Below are 25,095 nucleotides of genomic sequence, written 5' to 3' on the forward strand. Positions count from 1 at the left end.
CCTAGGAAGAACCTTTCCTTATTAAGTTAAAAAAGAATTCTAGTTATTTAAACAATAATAATTTATAGACAACACTACCTTAAATAAATGTAAAAGAGAGCTTAGAACATGTCTTTTGCCCAGATAACTCAGAATTTCGAGAATTACATAAATATACTCAGAAGTTTAATGGTCAGCTTTTCTTTATTTTCTGTCTTTATCTTGCATTTACAATATACTATAAAGACTTATAGCTGGCATACAGCAGGTAAAAAAAAAACCTGTTAGGATGGGAAAGTTCAACTGATGTCACTTAAAAATACTGCAAATATCTGATGAGCATCAAAATGTCAGATTCCTCTCTTTGCTGTGTTATTAAAGCCCTTTGATTTTAAAGAGAACATGAAATGTCAAAGCATCAGAAAATTTCTGTATGGTATTTCTGTTCAAGGCCCCTTCCTTTTTTGCTATTAATCAATATACTCAACAAAAAGCTTTTATTAAATATCACTCCAAAAAAATTTCAAGAGGGTAAGTTACTGAGCATTGTTTTCCTTAAGATAAGTTCTATTTTATTTCTTACTGACAGCTGTTTATGTTGAAGGTTACTGAGATTTCCAAAGTGCTCAATAGTAAAGATTAAATAAGAAGATTATGACTGTTCATGCATTTTAACATACTACAATGTGGCCTTAATCTACTTAAATCTGAAGAAAAAATTCATTTTATAAAGACTCATTAGCTATTTGGACATGGTTCTTTATTTTGGGCTATGCCTATTTGGTTTACGGATCAGAAATTTAAAATGCAACAGAAAAATATGCCTTGAAAAAAATAAAAACCAGGCATTTGTAGCATGATGGAAAAGTTCTATAGAGCTTTGAGGGAAGTCCATTCAATTTCACTGGCATTCATAAATGATGACTAATGCATTCAAATAGAATGAGTAATTTACCAAATTACGGACATTTGGATGGGCTCAGAATGAAGATCTTGTTTGTTTGGATATGTCCTGAAGAGAATCTCAATGAGATCTACTTCGTTATGCCTGACTCTACAAATAGGCTTCAGTCACAGTCTGAACAAAAGCCCTGACATGTAAATAAATGTGCAAATCATGGCCGGCTACATTACTCCTTTTGTCCCCAGCTCACTCAGGAATAGTCAACCCCATTAAAAATATCAGTCACAAATAGATGGCACCATTGTGCTTATCACACAAGCACCATAAAAGGCTTCTCTTGGCAAGGTGTCAGTGTCACACTCATCCTCCTCGTGACCGTGAGAGCTAGGTATACACACTACAAGGCACCTCTCCTAGCAACTGTCAGCTCCCCTGCAAAAAGTGGTCCCTCCCGGTGCTCCCCCGACACTTGCATGCTAGTGACTCACATCAGATTGGCTCCTCCCACAGGACAGCACAAGAAAAGAGCTCTAAACCTCAAAGCACTTCTTTTAAGGGGCTTGCACCCTCTGGTATAAACCAGAGATGAAAAAGAGAAGCAACAAACCCAATTTCCATCGTAACAACATATGCATTGAGAAATATCTCACGGCGGGATTCACACTTTGTACACTTTTTGGCTGTTTCTATAAAGATTAGAAATCTTAGGTGAAAATATAAAAATCTCTATAGAATTGTTTTCATCTGTTTCCCAAAATAAACTAGACCTAGTGTATGTCTAGTCCAAAAATTCTGAACATTTGATAAATTTGATGAAGAAAATAAAAATATAACCTTTGTCTCTGTGAAACAGAATTGAATTAATAACAATAATTTTTTTTCTACAAGTAATCATTATTTCAACTAAAGCAACAGCTATCTACCTGATGGGACTTTGTTAATAACTGGAAATCTTACTAGCACCATGTTTAAAGAAGTTCTGTAGTTGTCCCTTTTCCTGCCAGAATGGTCGTGATCCTGGCTACTGTTAACTTGCTCATTCTGATGCTTCATTCAAATGCATTTAGGGCACCAAATATGTGGCTGATACAGTCGAACATGCTGTGGGCAGGGCATGTTTAGGGAACAAGGATGGCATCCCTAGGTAAGCTGAGGCTGGAATAATGATGGTATTGGCCAGGTGAACAAGTAGCATGAGCAGGTAGGAGCATTCCAAGCAGAACAAACAATATATCCAAAGGCTGCAGAATAAGGAAGATAATAATATATTTGTGAAACTGTACAAAGGCCAGCGTGGCTGGAGTGGCAGTCAGTGGCTGAGGATGAGGCAGGAGAGGCAAGAGTAAGTCAGATCCTCCTGGACCTTAGAAACCACATTAGAGTTTCTGGGCTTATCCTAGAGATGACAAGAAGTCACTGGATGGTGTATGAGTTTGCTAGGACTGCCATAAAGAAGTACCACAAACTGAGGGGCTTAACCCACGGAAACTTGTTTCCTCACGATTCTGGAGGCTAGAAGTCCAAGATCAATGTGTGGGCAGGATTGGTCTCTTATGAGGCCTCCTTCCATGGCTTGTGGATGGCTGTCTTTTCCCTGTGACTTCACATGGTCTTCCTTTTGTGTGTGTCTGTGTCCCAATATCCTCTTCTAAAGACACCAGCCATATTGGAATAGAAGCCACCCACCCTTATGACCTCATTTAAACTTAATTATCTCTTTAAAGACCCTCTCTCCAAATACAGTCACATTCTGAGGTAGTGGGGGTTAGGGCTTCAATATATAGATTTTGCGGGGGGGATGCACAATTCAGCCCATACCAGAAGTTTAGCATAGGGTGATCACATGATTGCATGTAGGCTTTCCATGTTCATTCTGGTTGTGAGCTGGAGAATGGAGCAGAGGGGCAAGAGAAGACCAAGGTGCTGTCAAGGAGGCCCAGGGGAGAGGCCACAGAGGTTTGCTGGGTGGGGCCCCAGCATTGTTCCCTGAGGACTGTGGGGAGGAAATCCAGACGTGAAGTAACTTGGAGAAGGGATACTTACTACTTTGTGACAGGAGGGGAGGAGCAAAGGAAAGGGGCAAACTGAGGTAAATTTGTAGGTATGGTGGCAGGAAACTGAGGTGGTTTGCTTTCATGGTTTCTATTTTAATTTTCTGTGAGGTAGGACATCTGCTGAGAAGGAGAAGAAAGAAAATAGCAGATGTATGAGTTGAGTGGAGAATGTTTTAAACTGTCATTCCAGAGAGTGGGAAAGCAAGTTGACTAACACAACATCTCATTAGAATTTCTATGAAGTGTTAAAAGCTCCTTAAGGATGAGTGGCCACCCACCAATTCAAAATGGCACAAATCTCCCCCGATTTGTGGAGTTTCTTTTATTTTTTTTTTTGTCTTGTGTGACTGTGTGGGCACAGATGTGGAGAAGGTGCGGAGTGGGTTCTCTCAGGGTTCAGGCCCCTCTGTTTGGAGCACTCTGCCTGGTGCTGGAGGAGTTCTGGGCCACACTGTTCCAGCTCAACCCCTGAGAATTTCCCTGGTGCTTGAGCTTCAAAGTCATAATTTTGCAGGAAAGGATGGGACAGTAGGTGTTTGCTGACAGTGCTCTGAAATGAAAATCTCCTGGAAGCATTTTGCTCTGTGATGTGGCTCCTGAGGACTGTCTCCTTGTCCATCCTGAAGCACATCTTATAAGCCATAGCTCCACAGGTCTGGACTGGACACATTGCATCTTTTTATACTTTTATACTTCAGATATTTCACATGTCTTCTTGGCTGCAAGTTTCCCTGTATGGGAAACATGCTTAGAATTTAATGAAACAAGTATTATATTCACACCACGTACCATATTATAAAACACAAAATGTGATGAAGGGCAGCTGCCTCTACATCATCCTCGTGCTCCACCTGCTGAAGTGCCTCTGGGATTTGGTATCATTCTGGCTGTCTTGAAAATTGAAAAAAAATTATTTCTCCTCTGAAAAATTGTGATAATCTCTCAAGAGTTGAAATGCAATGAGTGAAGTTACCCCAGAATGCCTAGGAATTTAATACTTCCCTTCTATCAGCCCATGTGTATGTGAGGATCCTTCCATTTCAAACCGTTCCATTGCCTCCTCCACCACACACACACATGCACACATACATGTGCACACACAATGTCACAGAATTGAGCTTTTCAGAACCTTGGGAGTTCAGGTTTCATATATCTCAAATGGAAGGAGTCTAAGGATACAAATTCCACAACCAAATTGTTCTTACATGTGCTACTACTTATCGTGTTTTGTAGCAGGATATGGGCTTTTGATGTGAAATAATAATAATGACAAGAGATTTGCCAATGAAAAGAAGCTAGATGCTATAAAATACTGTCCAAAGTGTAGCTCTAAGATAATGCCTTGACATGCTAAAGCAAAATATGCTTATCTGAAATGTACATTTGAGGCAAACATTGATTTTTCTGAATAATTGCATGATTTCTGTGTTAAACTTAATGGTACAAGTTACAGTATTAGAAATGGGAACCTCATGTATTCAGCCTACAATATAGAAACATAATATAACCTTTCTTAAAAATATGCTATCTTTCCATTATTTAGGTTGTGATTGCAAACAGGTAAAATTAGATGCAACCAGTTGCTGAAACTGCTGAAAGGGAAGGACACTCTTGAACTGAGTTGCTGTTAGTAATTAGAAACCTGAATTGGTAAGGAAGGAAGAGGCAGAAATAACAGAACACGGCTGGGTGGTATTTTTATTAGATGGTATCCTCGGAGAATCACTTATTATGTGGCATTCCAAAGATAATGAATAGGACCCCCCAAGTTAAAGACCCAACTGAGCTAGAATTATGACAGCTGGCCCCCTTGCAGTGATGGCAACCAAACTTCTATTTCCAGGAGTTTTCAATAATTTAGACATTTGTTTCTAAAATCTAATGCATTTCTAGTTTCAGTTCACTGAAATGGATATGTACATAGAAAGTTATAAATTCTGCAATTCTTTTTCTTCTATACAGAATTCTTGAAAGAGATAAAAGAAAGAAAGGTAGAAATATAATCCATATAACAGCTAGAAGTATCTGCCACAGGCTCACATAGACTTCTAATTAAGAGCAAATTTTCCATATGCCTCACCGTCGGATATCTCACCACCTCCTTAAGACTACAGAAGGAAGCAACACCTTATCATTTGTAAAGAGAGAATAAATTTATCTAAAGAAATAAAGCAGCCATAATCCCCTTTGCAGGCACATTTTGCCTTGGAGATTTTGGCTTTATTTCTTTTCATTGTAGAAACAATTCAGATGTTACATGTTTCAAACACATCTTATGACATTTTATCTATGAGAATTAATGGCCTCAAAGAGGCAGAAGAGAGACACCTCCACAGCTCCATAAAGCTATTTCAGCAAAATTAAATGGCTACTAACAACAACAACAAACAAACAAAAAAAAAAACTACACGTGTGGCAAACAGACCTGAGAGTTGGTTCTAAATTGGAAGTGTTCCACTTTCCAACTCTGAGTTGAAGACCAGAATTGCTTCCTTCTGCCAGAGACCTGAGAAGATCATGTTGACGAGGGGCACAGGCTATTTGCTGTAATATTATTTCAATTCCATGGACTTGTGGAAATTTTCAGCTGTGACACCATGGAATTATTTTTAGATATTCTAATATAACATTTTCTTTTCTTTTCTATTCCCTGCCTCCTACATAGGAGCTTATAACTCTGCATATATAAAAAAACAATAACCATCTTTGACATCTCATGGCTTCAGACCTTGGCTTTTTAGGTCAATTTCAGTGAAGACTGTTTCTGCTAGTCTTCAAAAGAGCAGGAACTGAGTTTCCTCAGGATACATACCACTATCACCCTGTACAGCCCAGATGGTGCGTTTTTTCCATGGAATTTTCCCCATCTCCACAGCCACTTGTACCCTGAAGCTGGGGTTAAGTTTATGGTCAAGGTAGGGGGGTGGTGATTGGATTCAGCATACGCTACCTCAAAATGTGGCTCCTTGGTATTTGAGAAACAGCAGAAGCAGGAAGATTTCTCTGTTCTTCTCCCACCCTTCTCCCACCCATAATAGAATTTTCTGACCTTCTTCTGAAGCAGGTCCTAAGAATCACATTTGAGAGGTTTCCTGTCTAAAGCATGTCTTTATCTCTAAAGACACAGGGATGCAGAGAAGAACCTAAGCAAATAGGCCTTGCAAAGTTCACCTCAGTTTATTACCATTAGATCACATCCCTTTTGTCGAATCATGCTTTTCAACGATTCACTTCCTCTTCAAACTTAGTATAAAAATACAGTTTTCCCTGTTTCTTTGGGTCTTTATTTCCTTATGAAGGCTCCTATGTCATGTAAAACTTATATTAAATAAATTTTTATGCTTTTCTCTTGTTAATCTGGTTTTTTTTTTTTGTTTGTTTGTTTTTGTTACAGGGGGCTCAGTCATGAACCTAGTGATGGGTAAAAAATAAACCTTTTCTCTCTTACAAGGAAAATAACACTGACTCCAGGATCTAGACTTCTCTATTGTTGTAGTCTATTCTGACTGAAACTGCAGATTTAGTGGCCTATTAGCAAACTCTCAGACTGGACAACCCCTTTCTACAATTTTTCACGTCTTTTTGGTGGCATCCTCCCCTCAATACTCACATTACTACTTCTCTCCCAATCCTCCACTATCACAACTTACTCTCAGGAAAGGGTGCAAAAAACCTTTACATGGCTTTGCAAACACCTTAGTATGCAATCATGAGTGATTCTGATCCTAGGGAAATTGACCTTTAACAGCAAACACAAATTGTTAAAGCAAATAATTGTCTCTCTATTTACAGAATTTCAGGCTTGAGCAAGTATCTGTAGAAATATGGAATCAATCACCCACTCTACCTTTGTTTATTCATTCTATAAGCATTGAGTGCCTACAAGATATCAGAAGGTGTTTGTAATTTAGTAGAGGAAAAGAGAACCCCAAACAAGGAAAGTTATTTAAATGTTAGTGACTAGACACAGAAAAGGAGAAGTAAATTTACCCTAGGGTGTCAGTAAAGGCTTCAGGGAAGAGATGATGCTCCAGCTAGGTCTAAAAGGTATGCAGATATTTTGTAGGTAAACAAAAGAGTGAAAGGTTTTCTGGCACCTAGGAATTGCTGTGAGCCAGGCCTCTAAAATGGAGTGAATTTGGGGCAATATGAATTATTCAAGCCATCTAAACAATGGGATATGAAACATGGCTTGAATAAGATGAAGCTGGAGAGAAATCAGGGCGGGATCACTGAGGCTTTGTGCGCTTGGCTAATGAGGACCTTACCCAGCATGTCCATATTTCCCAAACTGTGTCATGTGTGTCTTCATATCAGTGGAACATGAGCTGATTTTAGGTGTTTTGGGAGACTTTGGTTATTTTTTCTTAAACATTTTTTGGGAAAAATATCTTTTAAAAATAAGTTTCTTCTACGAAGGCCATGAGATACCAGTTTTACATTTGTTGAAGTAACACAAAATGTCCTATACTACTACTACTGCTACTATTACTGCTACTACTAATAAATGTATTAAATATTTTGTGAAGTAAAAGGATACATTAAATTATTAATCATACAAGTGGTACCTAGGTATGGCAAATATAAAAGTGGCGTATAAATAACTTCACTTTGGGACACATTAGAGAGATAATAGGAGGCTGTTGTGACACCCTACCTGGGAGGAACACCGTCAGCATGAGGTTCCCATGCGTGTCATTGCATCCTTGCCACAGAGGTACCAGCAGCCCCATTCTGAGTTTCTACCCAAGAGCCGCCTTTTTCAGTCTTCTTCCCGCCTCATGAAAACACCAGGTGTTAGTTAGCTCATCAGGCTTGTGATGTGAAGGAAAAGAATTGAGTGCTTTTCGGTAAAGGGTACCCTTCTCCATTTCAACGCAATGGTCAAGCATTTGATTTGAACACAGAACAGTGGATTGTGCTGCCTCCTTGCGCACACGTGTGCATGCAAATGTGCACATGCGCACACGCCACACACACAGGCACAGGCACATGCGCAGAACAAGGCAGGGAGGCATCCCCTACTGGAATTCAGTCAAAAGTTATCATTTTACACTCCAATGGAGATCACATTCTGGAAATCATCCAAGGAGACAAAATCAAAGGAATTGATGTGTCTTCGCATTAAAAATAATTTGCAGGGTCAGTGACCTGAGCTATCTCTATGTTTATTAATTACATAGGTATTTTAGTTTCCAGTCGTTTTCTGTCTCTTCCAATAAAAGCAACTGATGAGATGTTCTCAAGTAATCTATTAAACAAACTTTATTTCTAAACTCCCTTTAAGTAAAAGGCACATTGTGAGCAATTTCACATGAAGTTTTGATGGTATTTACAGTCATCATTTAACTACTCAGAGCTTAATTACATATTGATTTATATTGCTCACTAATTATTTTATTAGCAATAGTCTTCCTCATCCAACAAGATTGTGTAGTTTCCAAAGGAGAAAGTCATTAATTTAATTCATTTATGTATCTCTCAGGGTACCTTGCCCATCGTTAGGCATATAGTAGGTACTAGAAAAATACACGTCCTTTTGTGATACAACACTTAGTCTGTAATTTCTTACTAGAGCATGGAAGGAATAGAAAAGATGGCTGGGGGGGACTAGAGAGATGACAAGGGGACTTAGAAAACCTGATTCTATCATGATTTCTCATAGAGTATATCTCCTTTTGGAGCCATTTGGCACAAAATGGCTCATTTCACCTACGTGACCATCTTGACCAAAGATTTCCTTTAGGAAGATAAATTTTTCTGCCACTAAGAATCAGAGCACAGTCTTAATTATCTAGTCTTACTGAAGTCACAATGATATGTCCATCTAAACATAGTTGCCCAACTTCCAATTTGTCAGTCAAACAGATTGCAGTAGGTATAAGAAAATGCCATTGCTAATTACTCAAGGGCATCTCAAATGTGAGATTGCAGACTGTAGGTATTCTCTGAAGTTCAAAAGTACCTCTATAAGATATTTTTGTTGCCATATTGCAGGTTTAATATTTAAAAACTACCAATTGTAATTTTAAATTAAATTAAAATAAAAATGAAACTTATAAGAAATTTATGCATAAGCTGTGAGAAATTTATGGTATTAAATGCATATACCAAAAAAGAAGAAAGATATAAAATCAATGACCTATATTCTGCCATAGGCAAGTAGAAGGGAAAAAATTGAGCATAAAACAAGCAGAAGAAAAGATATAATAAAATAATTGAAAAGAAGAAAAGAATAGATAAAAAGACAAAAATAAAAGCTGATTCTTTGAAATACTCAAGAAAAGTGATAAACTCTAGCAAAACTAACAAAGAAAAAAGGAAGAAGACATAGATTACCAATATCAGGAATAAAACAGGAGGATATTCACTCAGACTCTGAAGATACAAGAAAACAAATTAATAAATAAATGCTGCAAACAACTCCACAAACATAAATTTGACAACTTAGTTGAAAGAGAACAATTCCTGAAAAAAAAAAAGAAAGCTACAACGATTCACACAAAGAGAACTAGATAACTTAAAAACCCCATAATTATAAAGGAAATTGAATTCCACCAAAAGAAAAATGAGCTGGGCTAACAACTCAAAAAGAGAGAAGACACAAATTACCAATGTTAGAAATGAAAGAGTTGTCATCACTACAGATCCCATGGACATTAAAAGTATAAGAAAGGAGGATTGTGAACAGCTGTAGGCCCACAAGTTTAATAACTTAGATGAAATGGACCAATTCCTTGAAAGATACAAGCTATCAAAACTCACACAAGGAAAAATAGATAATATAGCCTATATATTAATATATGAAAGAAATCAAATCAATAATTATGAATCTCCCCATCAAAAAACACCAAGCCCAGATGGTTTATGCACTATAAATCTTCTAAACTTCATATTTTCCTGATGCTTCAGTATTCCCACAAATAGGCTGTGAACATCCATCCAGGTGACCAGGTGGACCAGTGTGACAGGACTGGTCGTGCCACAGGTTAAACCTCCCTGCCCTCCCCTGAATGAGACATTCAAATATACCAGCAAAGTCCCCTCATGCCTCTTACTTGTATAATATAATGCACCCTGACCACCAATAAACACACCTGCCCCCAGGTCATTCCTCATTCTCTCTCTCTCTCTCCCTCTCGCTCTCTCTCTATTTCCCCCCTTCAGATCCCCATTAACTTGGTTAAGTCACTCCCAGGGGGCTCCTCCATGGAGTCCATGCCTCTTGTATCTAAAAGGACCTGTAAGTATAACAAATCCTTCGATTTCATATGCCTCTCTGAGTGTAATGTCTATGGCCATATTGGGATGATCCCTAAAGACCCTTCAAGGGAAACTTACTCTCCCATTTACAACACAGTGTCCTGTTGAATTCTACCAAACATTTAAAAAAGAAGTAATACCATTTCTCTACAATCTTTTCCAAAAAATATGCAAAGACCATTTCCTAACTCACAACTCATTCGATGAGAGCAGCATTACTCTAATACCAAAGCCAGATAAAGACAGTATAAGAAAGAAAAGCTACAAACCAATATCTTTCATGAACATAGATGCAAATATGCTCCTCAAAATACTACAATCTGAATCCAATAATATTTAAAAACAATTATACATCATGAACAAGTGGGATTTATTCTAAGTATGCAAGGCTGTTCCAACATTCAAAAATCAATCAATGCTATTTCCATATCAACCGGATGAAAAAGAAAAATCACATGCTCACATCAATTTATAAAAAGAAATTGACAAAGACCAATTCATGATAAAAACCCAGCAGACTAGGAGTAAAGGGGACCTTGCTCACCCTGATAAAAAACATCTACCAAAAAACCATGCAATTAACAACTTACTTAACAGTGAGAAACTGGATACATTATTCCTAGGTTCAATAACAAGAAACCACACCTGTTCAAAATCATACTAGAAGTCCTAGTTAGTGCAATAATAAAAAGAAAAGAAATTGAAACTATGCAAATTATAAATAATAAATAAAAATCTTTCTTGGAGAATGGTGTTAAAAATCATGATCTAGGGAGGGTCAAGGCTTAGTTGAGAAGAAGACTCAGAGGAGCCTGACTAAAGTGTGGTCAAGGATGGAGTCCATCAATGTACAAAAAAAATGAAACTTTCATAAAAATTAACTCAAAATGAGTCATAGACCTAAATGTAGAATGTAATACTATAAAAGTTCTAGAAGAAAACAGAGCAGAAAATCTATATGATCTTGAGTTTATGAGTTTCAGATACAATGACAAAAGCATAATCCGTGAAAGATAAAATTGATGTTAGAGTTTATTAGAATTAAAATTATTTTACAAAAGATAATATTAAGAGAATGACTATGCAAGTTATGGAATGGGATAAAATATTTACAAAGTACATATTTGATAAGGGACTTGTATCCAAAAAGTACAAAGTACTCTTAAAACTCAACAGTAAGAACACAACCCAATAAATGGCCCAAAGATCTGAGCAAATCCCTCACCAAAGAATAAGTATATGAAAAGGTGTTCAACCTCATTTGTCCTTAGCTATATTATTTTCCTATTGTTGCTGTAATAAATTATCACAAACCTAGTGGCTCAATACAAATTTATTTGTTTATAGCTCTGAGGTCAGAAGTTCCAAATGAACCTTACAGGCAAAAATCAAGGTGTCCGCAGAGCTGTGGTCCTTCTGGAGGCTCTAGGAGAGACTTCATTCCATGTTTATTCTAGCCTCTAGATATCTAGATGCTTAGAAATACATATATGCAGGAATTTATTTTCACACACGTATTTCCTTGCTCTGCCAGCTGAGATGTCCTAGAAGCCGTGACACCCCAGTAGCAATGAGCATGCCTGGCACCCAGATCATGGCTTTTAATGCTCTTCTCCAATAAAAGGAACTCTAGGCTCCTTGGAGAGGTGGCTTCTAGGTTTGGGAAAAGAAATATATGAGACTAGCCTGGAGCAAGTAAGGAAATTAAGAAAAAAACTCACAGTTATGGATGCATGTCAAGTGACACAGGATACAACTGAAAGAGCTCCTAAAGGCAGAAAGCTGAAATATTTTGAGCAAGAAAACATCCTACTGGATTATAACCCAAAGGATAATATAAATATCCATGAGTTCATGCTGAGATAAATGAATGATTGAATAAATAAATAAGTGGGGGGAGAACAAATCTCCTGTGCAGGAGAATTCCAAATAATTTACGTTCAAGGGCGTGGTGCATAGCACCCCACGCTAAGTGTGGGCTGCACATAGTGACTCCCTTTCAAAGAGTAATGTGTAAAAATGGGAGAAAAGTAACTTTACAGTGGAAAAATCTAACAGACATTACCACAGTGAGATGGCCAATGTTAACATCAACAGTGATAAGTCATCTTGATGGTATGTGCCCTTGCTATGATGTGATCAGAGTGGCACTTTAGCTGTGTTATCTTCCTGCCATGAACTCATAACCCCAGTTTAATCATGAGAAAAACATCAGACAAGTTCCAGTAGAGCAGCATGCTACACAATACCTGACCAATATTCCTCAAAACTGTCAAAGTCATCAAAAGCAAGGAAAGGGTTTGAAACTGCCACAGCCAAAAGCAACCTATGGAGGCAAAACAATGAAAGGTAATGTGGTAACCTGAATGGAATCCTGAACAGAAAAACAACATTAGGTAAAATTAAGAAAATTTAAATAAAGTACAAACTTTAGTTAATAATAATATCAGTATTGGTTCATTAAATGTGACAAATGTATTATGCTATACTAATGTATCATGTTAATAAGGGGAGACTGGGTGTGAGTTATATGGGAACTCTCTACTATTTTGCATTTTTTCTGTAAATCTAAAACTTTTCTAAAAGTAAATTTTTTTTTAAAAGCTTATTCTAATTTATCTAGATCACCATCTTACAACAAAGTTTACCACCAAATTTTGGTATACACACTTTTGTACTTCTTTGCAATCATGTTTGTGCCAAGCAATCATGGGTACATTTAAGTTTTGGCCAATATATCTAGGACCCAATAGCAGGTTTGATCTAAATTATTGTTCTCAGACTGAGTCATTTTACTAGAAATATATATAAAATGTATCTTCTACATGAATAATTCCTATTTGACAGATATTTACGTAATATAAAATTTTAATTTCTTAATTTTTAAAATAAAGTAAGACTTCAATTCTATGTGATAAAATGACAACATGTGGAAATGCAATACACTACATTTATCCATGTAGACTACAGAGGAAAAAACAGTGGCTTAATCCTAAAATAAAATATTCAAGTCAAGTAGAAGCCAAATGCCAAATACTAGCTTCATGAGAATTTGAATATTCCAAACACGAAACAATAGAGGATCCATTTCTAATATTTAGTGATTTCTTTCAACAGTCCAATGATGTACTTTGTTGAAAGTATAGTATTTTCTTATCATCTTAAGAGTTGAGACTAACTTTAGATACTATTTTCCAGTTCTTGATTCCAGAAATACGAACTGAGTACAAATTTTAATGTACCCATATTCTAATTTTATCTTGAAATGAAGAAGTCAGCTTTATAGATTTAAGAAATGACCCCTCATTAAAGCAACATTAGAGTATTGAGTGACAGATTATGCTAAACTTGAATTTACTACTATCCGTATGCTATTGTAATGCTAACAGACATATTCTGAATTTGTTACACTAAAGTCAACGGATAGTATTGAAAACAAAAATGGATCCAAAGCACCATCTTTCTCATTAAAATCTGAAGTTCTTTATGTTTGTTATTTTGTATTTAATTTGTAGATTAGTTTTTGGTTGTATAGAAGTATAGAAACCACAATCATGGTAAATTTATAACAAATTTTATGTTATATATGTGTAGATCACATTATGATAAAAATAACAAAAGGCAACATTACAGGTGTAGAAGATTGTATCTTTGTGAGAGAAACTAATACCTTACTCAAGTTTCAGAAACACTGCATACAGGGCTTATAAAATTCCCCCAATAGTAAGCCAATGTTGAAGAACATCAATTATTTTGAAGCAAGTTAGTACTAGATTTCATCTGTTATTCTTTTCTTTCACCATTAATACTAATAGGAATCATCTTCTACAATATGCATTATTAAGGAGTTAGCACCTCTAGTAGAAAAGTCACCAGGTACAAATAAATCTATTGTCAATAGTGAGATTTAATGAACTGCCAAGTTTATAAGATAAGGAGGTGCAATGAAGAGAAAATAGGAACAGTTTAGTAGAAAGAGAAAGGGTGATGGTATTGAAGTCAAATTAGAAAACAACAGAAAGAAAAAATTAAAAGGAAATGGAAATAGAAGTAGTGTTCCATATAGCTTCATTAATGTGTATTTTTCTGGCTCTTTGTCTTGGGATATCTCGTCTTACAAAATCAGACAAAAATACTCTCCTTTCACAGGAATTAAAATGTTAGGGAAGCTGAGTCTACCTATCAGGGAGACGGGTTGAACGTCAATCAAATGGTTGATCTATTTTTATGATAGAAAGCAACATATTTGACTACTCTGCTCAGTATACAATTAATATTTTTTTCATTAAACTGAACCACACTATTTGAATTTTAGATTCAGATTTGCCACTGAGAAAACCCTGGGAGATGTAGCGCTAGGTCTTATGTTGTGACAGAAGCCAGTTTATTCAGGAAAATAAGCTGTTGTTTTCCATTTCTATGGCTTCCCTTCCAGGTTTTGGCGAAATGTGAAGGTAAAATGGGCATACAGTAGGATACGTGGTCCAATCATTGTAACCCTCTTTGGAACTGCTCTCAGTACTGATCCTGAAAACAAACAAAATTATTGGCTCAGATAGTCACAAAGGGAGCAGGGATTTGAAGGATTTATCTGGATTATTCAAACAGAAAACACTTTAGTTTCAGTTCATTAAACATCATTTCATATTGGTATAACAAGAATGTGTAAGAGATTCCAGAAGTAATTGTACTTCTGGAAGTAGTCATATTTCTAGAATCTTCTTTAAATGCTCATTATTCCAATATGAAATGATCGTGAGTTAGTTGAATGAATAACTGTATGCATATAACATATCAACTTTAAATGTACATTAAAACTAAATGTATTTGTATTTATGTTGATACAAAACATTCTTTTATCCTATAATATTAGATTCGTGTGTGTGTGTGTGTGTGTGTGTATTTTAAGTAATAAACTTTGAGTTTCCTTTTAAAACTTGGGAGTATTACATAAAAAATTTTCAGATGGAATAGAATCTAGAATATGGAAAGCATATTTCCCTCACATCTAAAAATTCTGGTCTATTTTAGCAGTCATATGTGGTTACATCTAGAATCAAACCCACAGCACCTAGATATTTTTCCAAATCTGACAATAAAATTTAGTCAGATCTGAAATAGTACTATAGACTTGAGATTTCTCGAGTCTATAATATTATGTGAAAGAAACCCAGTATAAAATTTTATTTATTTTATTATGGGTAAAAATGTATTTAATTTAAGACACAAGATTAGGGGGGAATGTTCATCTCTTTTGAAAAAAAAGAAACTACGCATTTTCCATCAATGTGTGTTCTCTGCATTCCAATTAATATTGTCATTTTGATAAAATGCAGCAACTATTCTTTGGCTTGAATACATCAATCACCAGTTCCTTCCTGTTTTCAGGCTCTTCCTGCAGGGCTCATCTTTTGCATTGCATCCAGATTCTTTTTCCTAAAACAACAAAATAATTCTTGAAAGGTAAACAATGGCCTCCCTGTCAATAAACACAAAAGATATTTATCTGCCTTTATGCTTCTTGACATGCCCGAGATTTAAAACTGTTAATGATTCTTTCCTTCCTGAACCACATGCTGCTTCTGCCTCACCAAGCGTGACACTGCTGTTTTCCTCCCCGGGCTCTGGCTGCTCCTTCTTTGGCCCTCTGGCAGGTTTATCTTTCTTTACAGAGCAGTCAGTGGCTGAAATTCCTCAAGGCACTCTACTCAGCCTAGACTCTCTTCTTATGAGTTCCCACATATACTTTAATTACCACCTCAATACAGGTGATTTATACATTTAAATATCCATCCTAGACTTCATCTCTGATCTCCAGACCAGGGTATCCAGCTACCTTTCTTAGACAACTCAAAGACACCTTAAAGTGAGAACGTCCCAAACTGTACTGAGGTGGTTTTATAACACAGTTGCACATCCTTTGAAATGCTTCCCATTAAGAGAGAGAGTTTCTGTGCCCTCTCTTTGAATCTGTGTGGGTTTGTGATTGTTTCAACTAATAAAGTGCAGTGGAAGTGAAGGTATGTAATTTCCAAGACTAGAATATAAAAGGTCCTGTCACTTCCACCCTCTGTGTGGGAATGCTCATGGGAAGGTACCATGTAAGAAATTCAACAACACTAAGGCTGCCACGCTATGAGGAATCCCAAACTACATGCAGAAGCTGTATATACTCATTCCTGTAAACTACCGCAGCTGAGCCTAAGCCTTTGCGTCATCCAATGCCCTGCTTTAAACATGAGAATGAAGAAGCTTCTAGATTGTTCCATATACTAGCAATCCAAGCCATTTCCACCCATTTGATTCTCTTCAGTTGAGACTCCAGATACCATGAAGCAATCCCCATGGAGCTCTGTCTAAATTCTTGACACATTGGTAATACAACAGATACAACAACAGATTACAGCCCTGGTCTTCTTTCAATATCTCATTCTGTTTCAATTCCTTCATCAATCCCTGTGGATTTCACCTCTTAGATAGCTTTTGAATCCATGAACTTCTTTCTATCTTCATCAACAACACCCCTGTCCAAATTACCATGATCCTTGGCTTAAATTATGGCAATGTCTTTCCTGTTTGTCAGCCATTCTACGCACTGCCAGCTGAGTGGTCTTTTTAAAACTCAGATCTCTTCGTATCATCCCATACTTAGTACTCTTCAGGGGTGTCTGTCCACCAATCTTGCAATAAAGACAAAATCTTTTATGAGGTTTACAAGGCCTGTATGATCTAGCCATGGTCTCACTCCCCCATTCTGCACTGTCCAACAGAATAAACACCAGTCCCACTTGTGACTATTTGTCACTTGAAATGTGACTAGTGTGACTGAGGAACAGAATTTTTAATTTTATTCCATTTTAATTGATTTAAATTTAAATTTAAAAGTGACTACTCAATTTAATTTATTGGAAAACTTTTAAGTATGTCTGTAACAACTTGGACATGTAAATTTACTTTTTCAACTACAAATGTTCTGAAATTTAAATACAGATCAAGTATTCCCAATGAAAATTTAGTATCTGAATTGAGAGATACTGTAAGCTTAAAATGCATATTGGATTTCAAACAGTGTAAGAAAAAGAAGGTAAAATATCAAACTAATATTTTTTACATCGAGTATATGTTGCAATGGTAAGATTTTTGATATGTTGGGTTAAATAAAATACTTTATTAAAATAAATTTTTCCTGTCTTTTTCTTGCTTTTTTTTTTTAACATGGCTCTAGAAAATTTGATGTTACACAAGTGGCTCTTGTGATATTTTTATCAGACAGTGTTGCTTTAGGTCTGTTTCCTCCAGACACTCCAGCACTCAACTCACTGCGCTTTCTCTCTGCACACGGTCCGCACATGCTCTTCTGCTCTGCTCTCTTTCTAGTCTTTGCCAGTCAGCCCCAACTTATCTCTCGGCTCTCTGTTCAAGCCTCATTTCCTCCAGGAAAACATTTCTGACCTCATTGTCTTGGTTGAATTCTCCTATTATCTGCTCTCACAACACATTGGATCTCACCTTTGTAACATTTGTCACAGTGGCAATTTTACCTTTGTTTCCTTACTAGATAAATCAACACCACACACACACAAAACTGCCAGTCTCAGGAGGGCAGAGACCGCATCTGCTTTTGCTCACCATTTTGCCCCAGTGGTTAGCACAGTGTCTGGCACACAGTAGCTTGAGCCACAAAGATGAATTAAACATGAGTCAGGACCCAAGAATGTCAGACTAGAGCTGACAGGAGAGCTTTGTATTCAAAAAGCAATAAAACAATGACATGCATGTTTTACTGATTGAGTGCAATATGTAGCTACTAAGTGAATGAACTAATGAATGAATGACCATGTCATTTCCCCAAGAAAAATATTTCATGCTTCTCTACTGCTGAGGGAATAATAGCCAAACTCTTTACCTTGCCATTCCAGCACTTCACCATTTGAGCCCTTGTTTTCCATTCTGGGTTTACTTCCAACCAGTGACCTCATCAGGAGGGCATCCGGGCCAGCCTTTAGGGTCAAGCAAGACTAGGTGTGGTCCTACTCTTCTCTGTGATCTCCCTAACATGCTTCCTGATCTCTAAGAGAGGATAATAATAGTACTCATGTCACAGGGCTATCGCGAAGATTAAATGTCATGATGTATATTTATGTCTGTCATGTAAGAAGCTTAATAAGTTTTAGCTATCAATATTATCTCCAGGCCAAGCACAAGATAATAATAACTACCTCTTAGTAAATGTTTGCTCTATACCAGTTGTTGTATTAAGTGTACCATTTGAATGAACCCTCACTGCAGTTAGTACCATAAAAAGGAACTGAGGTTCAGAGAAATTAAGTCACTTGCACAAAAACCACACAGTTCACGAATGGAAGAGATGAGATTCACAGCTAGACAATTTGGTGGCAAAGCCCACCTTTTTCACCACATTCCCCTATCTCGCAGTGGGCACTCAAGCAATCTTAATTTCCTTTCTCTTTCCATTTGCCTTTGTTCCCATCATGTAAATAACCATTCCTCCAACACAGCATGTATGTTCACAACTCCATTTTTCTGTTCACTCTGTTCTCTTTATCTAATTTACTTTCCCTTGCCTTTCTCCAAAGGCTAAAATTCTATTTAATTTAATCATCATCATCTTCCTCTATTGTCTACCTTTCCTCTGAATGTGTAAGCTCATTCTACCTGCTAGCTAAGTACTTTGTTCATAGACTTAGTAAAACATGCCTTTTATTGCTTTACTATATTGCTTAGTGTATGCAAAGTTATCTCTCCTGTTCATCTCTGATATTCTTAAGGTCCGAAATAGGGTCATATTCATTTTTGCATCCCATGTGTCTAACAAGATGCTAGGGAAATAAGTAAGTGCTCATTGAATTTTTCTTGACTTGAAAATTACCTGAATAGGTGGCCTGCACAAATCTTTCCTGCTTACATATACATACATATTCACACACATACCCATATAAAGGCCCACATGAACACACACATGCATGCACTTGCACACATACAAGGGCCCATATGAACGCATGCTTGCATGCACATGCACACAAACATACCTGGTCAATCACACAAAAACACACAGGTACACACACAAACACAAAAGTATGTGCACATGCAAAAGCATGCACATACATGCATGCATTCATGTTCATACACATGCATGGTACACACTCAGAGCTTAATACAGTTTTTGTTTATAGACAAACAAAATACTGAGGGAAGAATGAGTTAAAAATGATTTTGTGGGAATAAATGTAGCCTCTTTTCCCTGATTATACCTAGTAAAACAACAAAAGTAATTCGTATATTTAATTTTAGTAAGAAACGATAGCTGAAGGGGTATTTTTGTTACTTTATTTTTCTACTTTTTATTATAAAAATGCATTTCAAAGTAAAGATAATAATATATGATACTGGAAAACACCTCTTTTTCTTTCTCCTCTCTCTCCCTCTCTCACATACATACCTTAAATAATGTTCGCTCATACATTTTTGGTAAAAGAACAGAAATATTAAGAAAATTCAAACAAGGATCATCTTTAAAACATAACACCAGAGGCTATATATCTCAATATTTTTATACAAACTATTTGGCTTTTGGATTTTATGCTCTATTAAGAAATCATAAACTTCTAAAATAGTTTATTTTATGATCTAAACTTTTAAGGCAGTAAAGCTACCAGTAAAAATTGTCTTAAAGAATTAAACAGATACTTTCACCTTTTAAAAACAAATAAAAAAGTACCACTAAAGGAGGAAAGTGATGCTCTATTATCATTAAATTTTTAACAAAGCACATTATAAACAATCAAGTGTACAACGGCACATATAAAGATAATTCTGCCCCAGATCGCTGATGGCATTACTAAATCATGGTAGCATCACTTCCAGGCTAGGATGTGCTGGGAGCCCACAGGGGAATTATGGCCCTATTACAAATAGTCCAGTGCACATTACTATCTGTTGGGAGGAGGTATGGAGGTTATAAACATCTCATATGGTCTGCACTCCATTAGATAAGGATATTAAACCCTCAGATCAATAAGACACCATGAAGCTAATATGATTATTGGCAGTTGAAATAGGCCAAAACACTTGCTTGTGTCCACAAAGAGAGGAAGAGTATTTTAATATCTTTGTGTATCAGATGTGGCTGCGTTCTACATTTTCCGTTTGAGGCTTCACCCTCTCTGTCACTAGGAAGCACCACTTACATTTGCATACTCTGCCTGGTGCCTGCAACGTGAGTGCTTGAAATGGTGATGTCAAATGGGCTTGATTTATGTCACTTTAAGAGAGCCTAGTAATTTCAGATCTCATAATGGGGTTTTCATTCTTCTAGCTACATAATGCATGCAAACATTATCCCGATGCCTTTTAAAAAGTTGTCAAAATGCATGGGGAGAACCAAATGTATTATATGTTTGCCTCCTATAGGCTGCAGCAGGGAGAAGAGTGGCTCAGAGAGAGTTCAACTGTGCATAATTATAAGTAGCTCCACAGCTGAGCAGCTATTGTGATGCCTGCAGTGTGTGGTATCTGGGAAAGAATACGAATAAATGCGCAGCACAGCATTGTTGCCTGATACATTAAACATATATTCACACACACTGCGTGATGTGATCGCTACACCCCATCACTCGACACAGGAGAAACTGGCAGTCACGGTACACCCCTGTTCCCATCTACTTGTGCCTCCCTCCATGGCTTGCTTGTCCTCTGAAAGAGGGGGACAGGGACAGTGGAGGCCCGTATTTCTCTTTGCCAGTCTGGTCCACAGCTTTCCATCTGGTCTTAACAATGGCATGTGATTAAGTGGAATTATAAATCTGTCAGAAAACAATTAGCCCTCACAGGCCTCTTCTGTGTTTTCACAGTGGACCACACCGAGGGGGGCAGCTCTAGGGAAATCACTCGACTCATGCAGGAGACCACTTAGAAATTATTTCAGCAACTTTCAGGTCAGGACGCTGCCAGAGGGACTGCGCACACTGGCATTTCCCCAGTCCCCAAAAGCCTGTGGAAGACGTGAGGGAGGAAGCCCAGCCCCTCGCTGCCCTTTCCTCTCTCAGCCTCATGCCCACGGTATCACATATTTGTAGAATCCCAGCCTCCAAGAAATATACAGCCATTTAGGGGATACAGAAGTCTCAGGCATCAAATAATTAGACATGAAGTAGGTTAAGCAAATAAAATGCTAAGCTGAACACCATCAGGGACTAACAATACAGACAAACAGTATAAGATGAGAGGGAAAATGGTCAAAATGCCTAGTTTTCTCAGAAAATTTATAGAGAAAATGGAATTTGAGATAAGCTACCAAGAATAGATGGAAATTAGATAAGTCTACCAGAAGAGGGTGGACAAAATAGCATGGAACAAGGCCCAAGGCCAGATCTCATGGCAACACCTTCTCATGGGACAGAAAAGAGGGTTAGGACTATAGTTGATAAAAGGATGGAAGCACAGGCTGAGGGGGGAAAACTGGGAGCCATTCTCCGTTCCTGGGCACTTGCTATCCATCAAAATCACCTGCAGCCAGGGCCCATTTCAGGGATGTGCGTGTGAAGCCGCACAGGGCCTCGTGCTCAGAAAGACTGCACGTGGTTTAAAGCTCTGCTGTGGATGTCTGGAAATTCTTGATAATGTTTGAACAAAAAGCCCTGCAAATGATGTAGCCAGTCTTACCTGCAGTTGCCATTCCTCATACACTTTTATTAGATGTACAAAGTTTCTGTTCTCACACACGCCAAAGCTCACATGCACACTAATACCTGGTGGGGGGGGGGGGGAGAGTGTGTGTGTGTGTGTGTGTGTGTGTGTGTGTGTGTGTGTTCAGCGTGTGGAGAGGGGGAGGCTTGTCTGTGGGGGCTGCCGGAGCAGGAGTCTCTTGTCCTGCCCCTGCACACTGACAGCGTGTTAGAGCCTTGCAAGCCTCTCCCACGTCCCTTCCCTCTGTGCCTTGTGACTACTGGGGGAGCCCTTGATGTCATCAGCTGCCTTGATAGCTTTTCAGAGTAGCTTTTCCATGACCATATCACCTTGGAAAATTGTTGGAAAAGATCAACCATGGACAGCATGGTCAGACAAACCACCAATTTCTGATCTCCTTCCTCCCCCTCTTCCCTTTGGTTCCACTGTTGGTGACCTTGGGAAATTTTCTTAATTTTTCTAAGTCTTTGTTACCCTGTCTGTAAAATTAGGACAATCATATCTAGCTTAGGAGTCTTACAAAAATTCAAAGCAGATAATGTGTTTAAACAAATTTAGCTCAATGGCAAACATGATGGACTTCCTCTTCCACAACTGTCCCCATTTTCCTCCCTCCCTGCCTCTCCCCTTCCTGTTTTCCTTCCTTCCTCCCTCCTTCCTTCTCTTTTTTTTAAATTTTTCCTCTATGGAAATATGTTAAGACCAGGGCATTATGATGATCGGTTTTCCTCAGAAATCTTTTTCAGTTTGGAGGGGGTAAATAATGAGGTAATAATGAGGAAAGGAGGAGACCTCGGAATCAAAACTGGAAATGAGACTTTCATTTGAATTACTTCAATGCAGGAAGAAAGAAAGTGAGGGCTCTCCTGCTAAAGGCTGGCAACCACCACACCAACTTCTTTAAAACATCAAAATTACAGAATTTTTCTTAATGAGTTTCCATCTAAGACCTTTGGCATGCATTGCCCTGTTGTTAGCAGGAAATTGGAGGTCTCCAGATGACGGAGAAGGAGAGAGAAGACCGGGCAGAGGAGTTCACTAAGAGATGTCAGAAGGGCTTTGTCTAAATTTGAAGGGCATTATGGTGTTTGTCACAGAAAACATTAATAATTTGTCATTTTCTTGACTGTCTTATTATTATTTGTCATATCATGGAGGGACAGTGTCTTCACCAGTAGGCAGGATGATACAGAGACAAACAGATCCAACATTGGCTTTAGGTCTTTCCCCCACTTCACCTCTTGAATTCAAAACCCTTGTTTGCCTCCTGCCAACTGCTTATCTTTTCCCAACTTGGATTTGTCTCTGACTTGATCTCTTCAAGCTTGGACTTTTGCCCTGCTTCCCAACTTAAAAGCAAGGGCTGCTGAATTTCTTCTTTTAATTTTCCAGGCCCTAAGTTATTTGTTCACTTTTGATCCTAAAACAAGGGTGGATGTAAGATGGTTCTGAATCTGGAACTTTACCTGGGACACCGGAGGTGCTTAATTAAGACTGAAGCAGGAAGTTCTGAAGGGTCCCTTCTTTATTCAGTTTTAGGGGAAGACAAGACAAGAGACTAACAGGAGAAGCTCAGGAGAACAAAGATGTTGCATTGCTATAAAAGAGCTGGAAACAATTCTTACCTTTTAAGAGGATCTTTATCTTCCCTAGTTATCAATAAAGAGTCAAAAAAGGAACTCAAGTAGGCACAGGCAACTCCACATTACCTTGTATGGGGGAGAGATGGGCGAGGGGGCACAAGGACAAACTGACAGAAGTCTAAGAATTGCTGCCTAGATGGATGGAAGACTTTTCTGGCTAGACTGAATTTATTTCACTATAGCTTATAGAGACTGAAGCAGTACTTACAGCTCTAGCGTCTGTCCTCATCTCTTGTTTCTTCATTTGAAATAACACACAAGCAGGTCCTTTTGGCCTAAATCTTACATCACTCACTACAACATAACAAACATGTTGACTCTGCTGCGGCTCATTTTAATGAACATAGATCACATCGAAATATCCCGTATTCCTCATTCATTCAATGTTAATTGATAAGAAACACAATAGCAAACTGTGAACACAGCAAGATCTGTGTGGTATTGCCTGTTACGGTTAAAATCCTGAAGATTTTGCCTGCACTATGAGCCTAATAAAGTATGTATCTAGAGTGGCTTCCTTCTGGAGGAGGGAGTTCAAGGCTACTCATAAATGGACAACAATGGACTATGAAACTGGGAGAATCAAACCATCGCCTACCATCATGTGAGAAATTTTAAAAGCTCCTATGTTGGAAGTTTGTTTTCAAAAATCATCACCAATAAAATTCATTGAAAATTTTTCCCTGCTTTCAAAAATAATATTGCTTCACTCACAGGGAAAAAGAGAGAGATTGCAAACAAACTGTGCACCTCTCAAACTCTTAAAGTGTGTTTGCTAAAATTTTAAAAAGGAGAATTAAGGGCCTACTTACTATATAGGGAGTAATAGGAGAAAAGGCAATGTTGCAATAATTTTAAAATAAATCATAATACCAGATGGATGCTTTCACTGCTTGAATTAGATTGATTTTGACAGCAAGTGCCATTTTTTGGCTTAGAGAAACTTCTGAATTCCTACCTGTTCCTTTCACTGCTTCCCAAGAGACTAGATTCTGATTGACTCAGATATTTTGTCCATCCATTAGTGCCAGTGGTATTGAGTGACAGCCTCAGCCTTGCTTTTAAAAGGCTCCTTACCTTCTAAACTCTCCTCGCCCAGGAGTTCTTACTGCAGTAACTTTTGCCAGTGTGCCCATGATCCATGGTATCACACCACAGCCTGTAAGGAATAATCTTCATTGCTAAGTTTTATATTCACTACTACATGGAAACCAAATAATCTGAATTATAATAAATGCCATTGCCATCAAATAAAATATTCGATCCTATGTAAAACAGGAGTTTTATTGTTAGAAGTTAGATTACATACCAATCAAAGCTGGGAATATTCTGTCATATGTTTTTCTTCTTTTTAAAAATATTGCATTAACTTCCAAAAACTCATATTGAACAGCGATAGGGGGAAATGTAACACCAGAGAGGAAAGAAGGAGAGTTTTCTGGTGACAGAGGGTATTATGAGGGGTGGGATTCAAAATCTGCCCACGTGTCAAGACCTCACCATCTCCCAAGCAAGGGAGTAAGACTTAGGAGCCTAAGTAAAGTGA

The sequence above is a fragment of the Lemur catta genome, chromosome 2 (genome assembly GCF_020740605.2).
Source record: "Lemur catta isolate mLemCat1 chromosome 2, mLemCat1.pri, whole genome shotgun sequence".
Lineage (NCBI taxonomy): Eukaryota > Metazoa > Chordata > Mammalia > Primates > Lemuridae > Lemur > Lemur catta.